Raw genomic sequence first — 8137 nt, 5'->3', positions numbered from 1 at the left:
CTTTGGCCTTGGTGTTATCAGCACCACACTCTCCCGAGTGAGCCACAGGCCGGCCCTCTGCAGTCCTGAATTTGAACTGGAAATATCTGAATGAACTTGTAAAGCATTATATACGTAATTTCCCATCTCCCCTTAGCTCTGTACACTGGAAAGACCTAGACACAATGACTAACCCAGTAGCAAATGAACATTCCTAGCAGTAAGAATGTATCCTTACAAGGCTGGCTGGTTAGCTCACTTGGTTACAACGCGGTGCTGATAACACAAAGGTCAAAGGTTCGGATCCCCATACCCACCAGTCCCCCCCCCCAAAAAAAAGCCTAGCAATATAATTTCTTGGATTTTTCTGGCTGATGCCAGGTGTAGGACAAGAAATGTCCAAGATGAGCCTGGAACATGTGGTCGTACCAGAGAGCAAAAAAATTCTCCAAGGCCACTAGAGTTGCTTTCATAGGCACCAAACTGAAGAGGCTCCCACTGGCCAAAGGGCCCATCAGAGAAGGTAACTCTGATGAGTGAAAGCATGATGAGTTTAAATCCACAAGCTCATAATAGTTTTTAAAAAGCTTGGGGCTCTGGGCCGGCCCTAGGAGCACTCGGGAAAGTGCGGTGCTGGGAGCGCAGAGACGCTCCCGCCACGGGTTCGGATCCTATATAGGAATGGCCGGTGCGTTCACTGGCTGAGCGCGATGTGGGCGACACTAAGCCAAGGGTTGCGATCCCCTTACCGGTCACGAAAATGACAAAAAAAAAAAGAAAAGAAAAGAAAAGAAAAAGAAAAAAAAAAGCCTGGGGCTGGCCAGTGAGCTCAGTTGGTCAGAGCCTGGTGCTGATACCACCAAGGTCCATGGTTCGATCCCTATACTTGCCAACTGCCAGAAAAAAGAAAAAGAAAAAAAAAAGCCTAATGAATCACGTTTGGAAAACAAGTATATGAAGGAAAAGAATCAAGCTCTTGTCTTTCCTCTATGAAGGCGCCAATGGGAAACCAAATAGTACATAAGTTACAGGAAGCATCTTGCAGAGGAAAAATTCTAGCTAATAAATGAGGAAGAAATCTAAGAGAGGGGACATCACTATTTTGCAACCCCGGATGAGTTAATCCTCAGTGGCTGCCAGCCTCATGTAAGGAGAGACGGACAAACAGTACGAGCCTCCTGGTCAAAAGACAAAGGAATCAAACCTGAGTCTGATCCCAGTTCTAGAACCAATTGCCAATTTGCAGGGAATACGGAGAACAGAGGAACATGCTGAACTAACCACACCATGAGGGTAGGATCAGTAACACCCAGACCATGGGAAACACTTCAGGACAAACAGCCAGAGTTCTGCAATCGACTTATTGCAAGGGAAAGAAAGGAATGGAGGAGATCAATGAATTAAAAGAGACTTAAAAGACATATTTTCTTTTCCTTTTATTGGTGGCAGCTGGCGTGGGAATCCAAACTCTTAATTTTTTTTTTTTTTTTTCTAAAAGATGACCGGTAAGGGGATCTTAACCCTTGACTTGGTGTTGTCAGCACGAAGCTCACCCAGTGAGCAAACTGGCCATCCCTATATGGGATCCGAACCCGTGGCCTTGGTGTTATCAGCACCACACTCTCCCGAGTGAGCCACGGGCTGGCCCCTTAACTTTTTTTTTAATTGTGGTAAAATATACATAACATAAGGTTTGCCATTTTAAGCATTTTTTTTTTTTTAAAGATGACCAGTAAGGGGATCTCAACCCTTGGCTTGATGTTGTCAGCACCACGCTCAGCCAGTGAGCAAACCGGCCATCCCTATATAGGATCCGAACCCGTGGCCTTGGTGTTATCAGCACCGCACTCTCCCGAGTGAGCCATGGGCCGGCCCGCATTTTAAGCTTTTTTAAAAGCATTTTGAAACACACAATTGCATGGAATTAATTACATTCACAACATTATGTGACCACCACCTCTATTTCTAAAACTTTTCTGTCATCCTAAACATAAGCCCTGTACCCATAAAGCAATAAATTCTTTTTTTTTCTTTTTAAGGGACAGCTATGATTGGAAAACAGCCTACGAAGGGGCTTCTGGGGTAGCTGGTGAATTGCTATTTGTTGACCCGAGTGGGGGCTATAATGATGTGCTCCTAAGAGCTGGTTTTCTCAAACTTAGCCTTACTGACATTCAGGCTGGATAATTTTTTTTTTTTTTTTTTTTCCTGGTAGCTGGTCGGTATGGGGATCTGAACCCTTGACCTTGGTGTTATAACACTGCACTTTTACCAACTGAGCTAACCAGCCAGCCCCAGGTCAGATAGTTCTTGGTTGTGGGGGCTGTCCTCTGCATTGTAGGACATTTAGCTGCATCTCTGGTTTCTACCCACTAGATGCCAATAATAGCCGCCCTACCCTCTGGTCATGACAATAAAAAATGTCTCAGAGCTACTTCTCCGAGAGAACACCAAATGGCAGACGATGCTGGTGCAGCGGGAGGGCCAGGAGGCCCCAAGGGTCCTAGGATGAGGGGCCACGGTGGCTTTCAGTGAGGCTTCAACAGCGGTCTCTGGGGCTGGGGTCGCAGCACAGTCAGGCCAGTGGAGGCAAGGCTGAAGACAAGGAGTAGGTCCTGTCACCAAGCTGGGCCACTTGGTCAAGGACATGAAGATCAGGTCCCTGGAGGAGATCTCTCTCTTTTCCCTGCCCATCAAGGAGTCTGAGATCATTGACTTTTTCCTGGGGGCATCCCTCAAGGATGAAGTTTTGAAGATTATGCAAAAGTAGACCCGTGCTGGCCACGGACCAGGTTCAAGGCATTTGTCACCATTGGGGACTACGATGGCCACGTCAGTCTGGGTTAAGTGCTCCACCGCCATCTGAGGGGCCATCACCCTGGCCAAGCTCTCCATTGTCCCAGTGTGGAGAGGCTACTGTGGGAAAAGATTGGCAAGCCCCACACTGTCCCTTGCAAGGTGACAGGCCGCTGCAGCTCTGTGCTGGTGCACCTCATCCCTGCCCCCAGAGACACTGGTATTGGCTTGGCCCCTGTGCCCAAGAAGCTGCTGATAATGGCTGGTATTGACAACTGCTGCACCTCAGCCGGGGCTGCACAGCCACCCTGGGCAACTTTCACCAAGGCCACCTTTGATGCCATCTCCAAGATATACAGCTATCTGACTCCTGATCTCTGGAAGGAGACTGTGTTCGCCAAGTCTCCCTATCAGGAATTCACTGACCATTTTGTTAAGACTCACACCAGAGTCTCTGTGCAGAGGACCCAGGCTCCAGCCATGGCTAGGACATAGGGTTTTAATTTAATTTAATTTAATTTTTTAAAAAGATGACCAGTAAGGGGATCTTAACCCTTGACCTGGTGTTGTCAGCACCATGCTCTCCCAAGTGACCCACCGAGCCATCCCTATATAGGGATCCGAACCTGTGGCCTTAGTGTTATCAGCACCACACACTCCCAAATGAGCCATGGGCCGGCCCTCAATATAGGGTTTTTACACAAAGAAAAATAAAGTGAATTAATTAAGCCTGTTAAAAAAAAATGTCTCCAGATATTACCAAATATCCCCAAGAGGCAAAATTACCCCTGGTTGAGAACTCCCCTTGTAGTAACTGCTTAAACTATACATTTGTTTTATGTGGTTTCTCGGATCTGGCTCTCTGTGTGTGTGAACTTCGTTTTACAATAAAAACATTTTTAAAATTCCAATGGAGTTTTCATGGGGAAACTTGATAGAATTCTCCAGTTTATCTGGAAGATCAGATAAAAATAGGCCAGAAATTTTGTAAAAAGAGGGAGTATCAGATATTAAAATACACTTTAATATATTATTGTAGCTTTACTCCAGTAGTTAAAACAGAATGGGACTGAGACAAACAATCGATAAATTGCAGGAATTCAACAACCTGCCTCTGGATGGGCCCCATTTTTTCAGATAAAGTCTGAATTGCTTCAAACCCGCTCGTCTGCCTGTATGTCCAGCTCACCTTCCATCAACACACTGACCTAGCCTAAGGTCCCCATTTGTGGACCTTCATATGTCTTTTTCTTTGCACGTGCAGTTTCTGCTTCCTGGAGCACCTTTCCTTAAAGTGTCACCCAGAAGGCTGCCTTCGCTAACCCTCTCCCCACCTTCCGTGTCCTCCCTCCCAAGCCAGGTCAGGGACTTCCCCCTCTTTTTTCCTCCCACAGACTCCCATCTCTGTCACCCCTTAACATAATCCTTAGCTTAACATAACCTCAGCTTAAAAGTCTGTCTCCACCTCTCAGCTTTGAGGCCCAAGATGGCAGGGATTGTGTCCCCTCAGGGACCTGCACTGTGCCTGGCACACAGTAGGTACTCAATAAATGCTAATTTAATAGGAGGGAAACAATCTGTATAGTCACTTTAGATCATAATATGCTCCAAATGGGTTAAAGACTTAGATGTAATTTTAAATAATTATTTCAACAAATATTTGTGGGGTTTTTTCTTTTGTTTTGGCTGGTAAGGGGATTCAAACCCTTGACCTTGGTGTTATCAGCTCTGACCTCTGACCAAGTAAGCTAACTGGCCAGCCTGATCAAACACTTATTAGGCACCTAATGTGTGCCAGGGGCACTAGATAAAGCAGTGACCAAAACACATCGATTCCTCGTTCTTATGGTGTTGACACTTTAATGGGGGAAACAGATGGCCAACAAATAAATAAATAACAGAGAGTTTGTTTTTCAGATAGCGGAAGTAGCTACTGGGTTAATAAAGCAGAGTAATTGGATAGTGACTGGGGAAAGGCCACGTTAGGCACTTAGGAGGCGGGAACACACAGTTGAGCCCCGAAAAGTAGGGGAAGGTGGCCACGTGAACTGTGCAGTGAAGAATCACTCAGGTGAAGCAGCAGGTGCAAAGGCCCTGCGATGGGAAAGATCTGGGGTCCTGATACCCCCACCCCCAAGACACTAGGAAATAAGCTCCAGGCACACAAATCCTGACGGGTTACTCTTCTGCCGCCAGTGCCCTGTGGACCAAAGTCAAGCTCCTTAGCCCAGCACTGGGCAGCACTTGAGCGCTGCTGGGGCAGAAATGCCCCCGGGTCCGCCCTCGCGGACAGTCGCTCTAGGCCCCGCCCCCGGCCCCGCTCCACACCACAGGCCCCGCCCACACAGCTCACCCCGCCTCACCATTGGACAGTTCGGAGAGCGTCGGGCGCTGGTTGGCTGGTGTGGCCGTCAGTTAGGGCTCAGGCCTTGATAACCCGTCTCTGAGCTCCGAGGGGGCGGGCTCGGGTGCCGTGGCGCGAGGGCTGCGGGTTCAGGTAAACGCCGGCTTGGCGGGGACACTGATGGGGGTCCTGGGAGGGAGGGGGCTGATCAGGGGAGGCACCGGGACGGGGCGCTGCGCTTCCAGCCCGTCTGCGGGCTCGGCGCGCTGCGACGGCGGGCGCCGTGTCCTCGGGCTGGGACCCCTCCCACACGGGGAGCCCCGGGGGGAAGCGAGCGGAGCGGGCAGGGGGCGGGGGGCTCTGGATCCGTGAGATCGTCCTCTTTGCCGCCGCAGGAGCCACTTGGGGGCCTTGTTCACCCCCTGGCGCCCCAACCTGCTCTGGGATACGTTCTCAGAGTTGGTCCCGGACGGCTTGGGGACCCGGGTCCAGCCCCCTCGCGCTGGGCTGGGGGTGGGTGTGTGTGTGGGGGGTGATACGGAAACAGTGTTGCGGGGAGGGACGTTCGGCCCCCGGACCCTCAGACAATAGGCAGCGGATGGGACCGCCCGGTGGCGTTTCCTGTAGGAAACTGCTCTGTCTCTGCGAGGCCGACCTGGTTGGGGGGTGGGGAGTGGGGGTTGAGCTGAGAACCCCCTCCTGCCCTCATCAGCCTCTCCCCACCCCCATCCCCAACCTCCAGGGTCTGAGAGTCCCACCGCAGCATGAGGGAGTGACACCAACCAGGGCCTCAAAGCTGGGAAGGCGCCCCCTCCCCGGGACCGGAATCCGCACTGCTCGCCGCGTCCCCATCCCTCAGGTTTCATGATCACAGTTCTGCGTCCCGAAATAGTCCCTGGGGCGGGAATGGGGGCGTATGGTGTCGTCTGTGACGGCCTAATGAGGGGGTCTCAGGCGAACGATCCGGATCTAGACGTGACAGCCAGGGCCGGGAGCGGCGGAGGGGGAGGGCAGCTACACGCCCCCACTCCAGTGAGGCTGCAATCCCTGGGGCGGCCAAGGTGTGAGCCCACCCCTCCACGCTCCCCCACCCCCAGTCTGGGACTGACATAGGTGCAGGCTGCGAGGACCAAAGCCTCTCCGGCTCCCCGCTCCTCCTGGGGAGGGAAAGGAGCTCTATCTAGAAGGCGGTCGAGTGTGGTGGCCAATACAGGGACTCTGGCCAGGCTGCCTGGGTTCAAATCCTGCCTCTGTCCATGTGTGACCTTGGGCAGGTCATTTAATCTCTGCGTCTAGGGCCGGCCCGTGGCTCACTTGGGAGACTGTGGTGCTGATGACACCAAGGCTACAGGTTCGGATCCCTATATAGGGATGGCCGGTTAGCTCACTTGGGAGAGTGTGGTGCTGACAACACCAAGTCAAGGGTTAAGATCCCCTTACTGGTCATCTTTAAAAAAAAAAAAAAAAAAATCTCTCTGCGTCTCAGTTTCTCCATCTGTACAGTGGGGGTAGGAATATGATACTAGGAAAACCAACCTTAGAGGGTTTAGCTAGGATTAAAAAGAAAAAGAAGATAATACCCCTGAATTAGTTAAAATGGGGGCTGGCTCATAGTAAATGCCAAAAGTATTATTTACCACTCTAGGGGCACGCATCCATTTCTTTTTTACTTTTTGATGTCTGGATGGTATGGGGAATTGAATCCTTAGACCCTCGTGTTATCAACACCGGGCTCTAACCCACTGAGCTAACCAGCCAGCCCATATCCACCCATTTCTCAGCCCAGCCCCTGGGGTTGGCTGTTCCAGCTGGTTTAGGTCTTAGGGCTGGCCCACAGCTGTTTTCTGAGATCCCAGAGCCTGGTATTTGGGTGTGACCGGGTCGCAGGAGGAGGAGGCTGACCCCATGGAGTCACACAGCCAGCTCAGCTGTGTGAGAGGCAGGCTCAGACCCCTAAGTCCCGGTCCAGGCTTTTTCCATAACCCAGTTCTTCCCTGGCAATTTCCTGAAAACAAGCGGGAAGAGGCACTGGCTGTCCTCAGTGATGACCTGCTGCCCTGTTCGTCCGCCTCTGGCAGCTGGTGTGAGAGGACGGAAACAGCTGCTTGGAGACTGGAAGGGGCCCCACCTGGCTTTGGGGTGGGTAGGGCTGTGTCAAGGACCCAGGCTGGACAGACATGAGGAGTGGAGGGGTCCCTCCAGCAGTGGAACAGGGGATGACTCAGGCAGGCTGATGTGGCTGGTGGTGTCAGGCACACAGGTGATCATCACAGGAATGCAAGAGGCTGGAAGGGTGGCTGGGAGGGTTGCCAGATGGTTAGCACAGATGGGCTGGGGGCCAGAGAAAGGATGGATTTGGTCTTGTAGGCACCAGCAGAGGGCTGGACACGCAAGGGGGCAGTGAGAAGCTTTGGCCAGGGGCTGGTTGGTTAGCTCAGTTGGTTAGAGCATGATGCTGATAACACCAGGGGCCAGGGTCCAATCCATGTATCGGTCAGCTTAAACACACACACACACAAAGAGAAGTTTTGGCAGTTTGGGCTGGGCACTGCTGGTGAGGAGTCCAGAAGGTGGGCAGAGACCAATCTGAGGGTATTTTCCATAGGCAAGGGACTTAATTGCACTGTGCCTCAGTTTCCCCAGGTGGAAAATGTTAATGATAATATCTATCTTGTAGGATTGTATGGGGGTTACATTTAATTAGGCAGGCTATACAGTAGGCACTGGATACAAGCTGCTTTCCCCACCCTGAAGATTTTCCATATGGGCCTTCTGAAGCCCCGTCTTTCCCATCCTATGCTTTTTGACCCAAAGTTATGAACTCAATATTTGTCCTTCTTAAATATCACATTATTAGATGTGGCCCAGTCTCCCTGACTTTTAAATTTTTTTGCAGCTGGCCAGTACAGGGATCTGAACCCTTGACTTTGGTGTTACCAGCACCACGCTCTTCCAAGTGAACTAACAGGCCAGCCCACCTCACTTTCTAAACAAATTTACAATTTTTCTTTCTATTGG

General features: G+C 51.0%; 1 pseudogene; it reads left to right on the top strand.

Annotated features, from left to right (window-relative positions):
- The first annotated feature begins 2433 nt into the window (after positions 1 to 2433).
- LOC103599770 lies at positions 2434 to 3270 on the top strand (annotated as a pseudogene).
- The last annotated feature ends 4867 nt before the right edge of the window (positions 3271 to 8137 follow it).

This window comes from Galeopterus variegatus, unplaced genomic scaffold, assembly GCF_000696425.1.
Source record: "Galeopterus variegatus unplaced genomic scaffold, G_variegatus-3.0.2 Scaffold3085, whole genome shotgun sequence".
NCBI lineage: Eukaryota > Metazoa > Chordata > Mammalia > Dermoptera > Cynocephalidae > Galeopterus > Galeopterus variegatus.
Note: the sequence above shows the minus strand (reverse complement) of the source record. Positions and strands in the feature narration are given on the sequence as shown.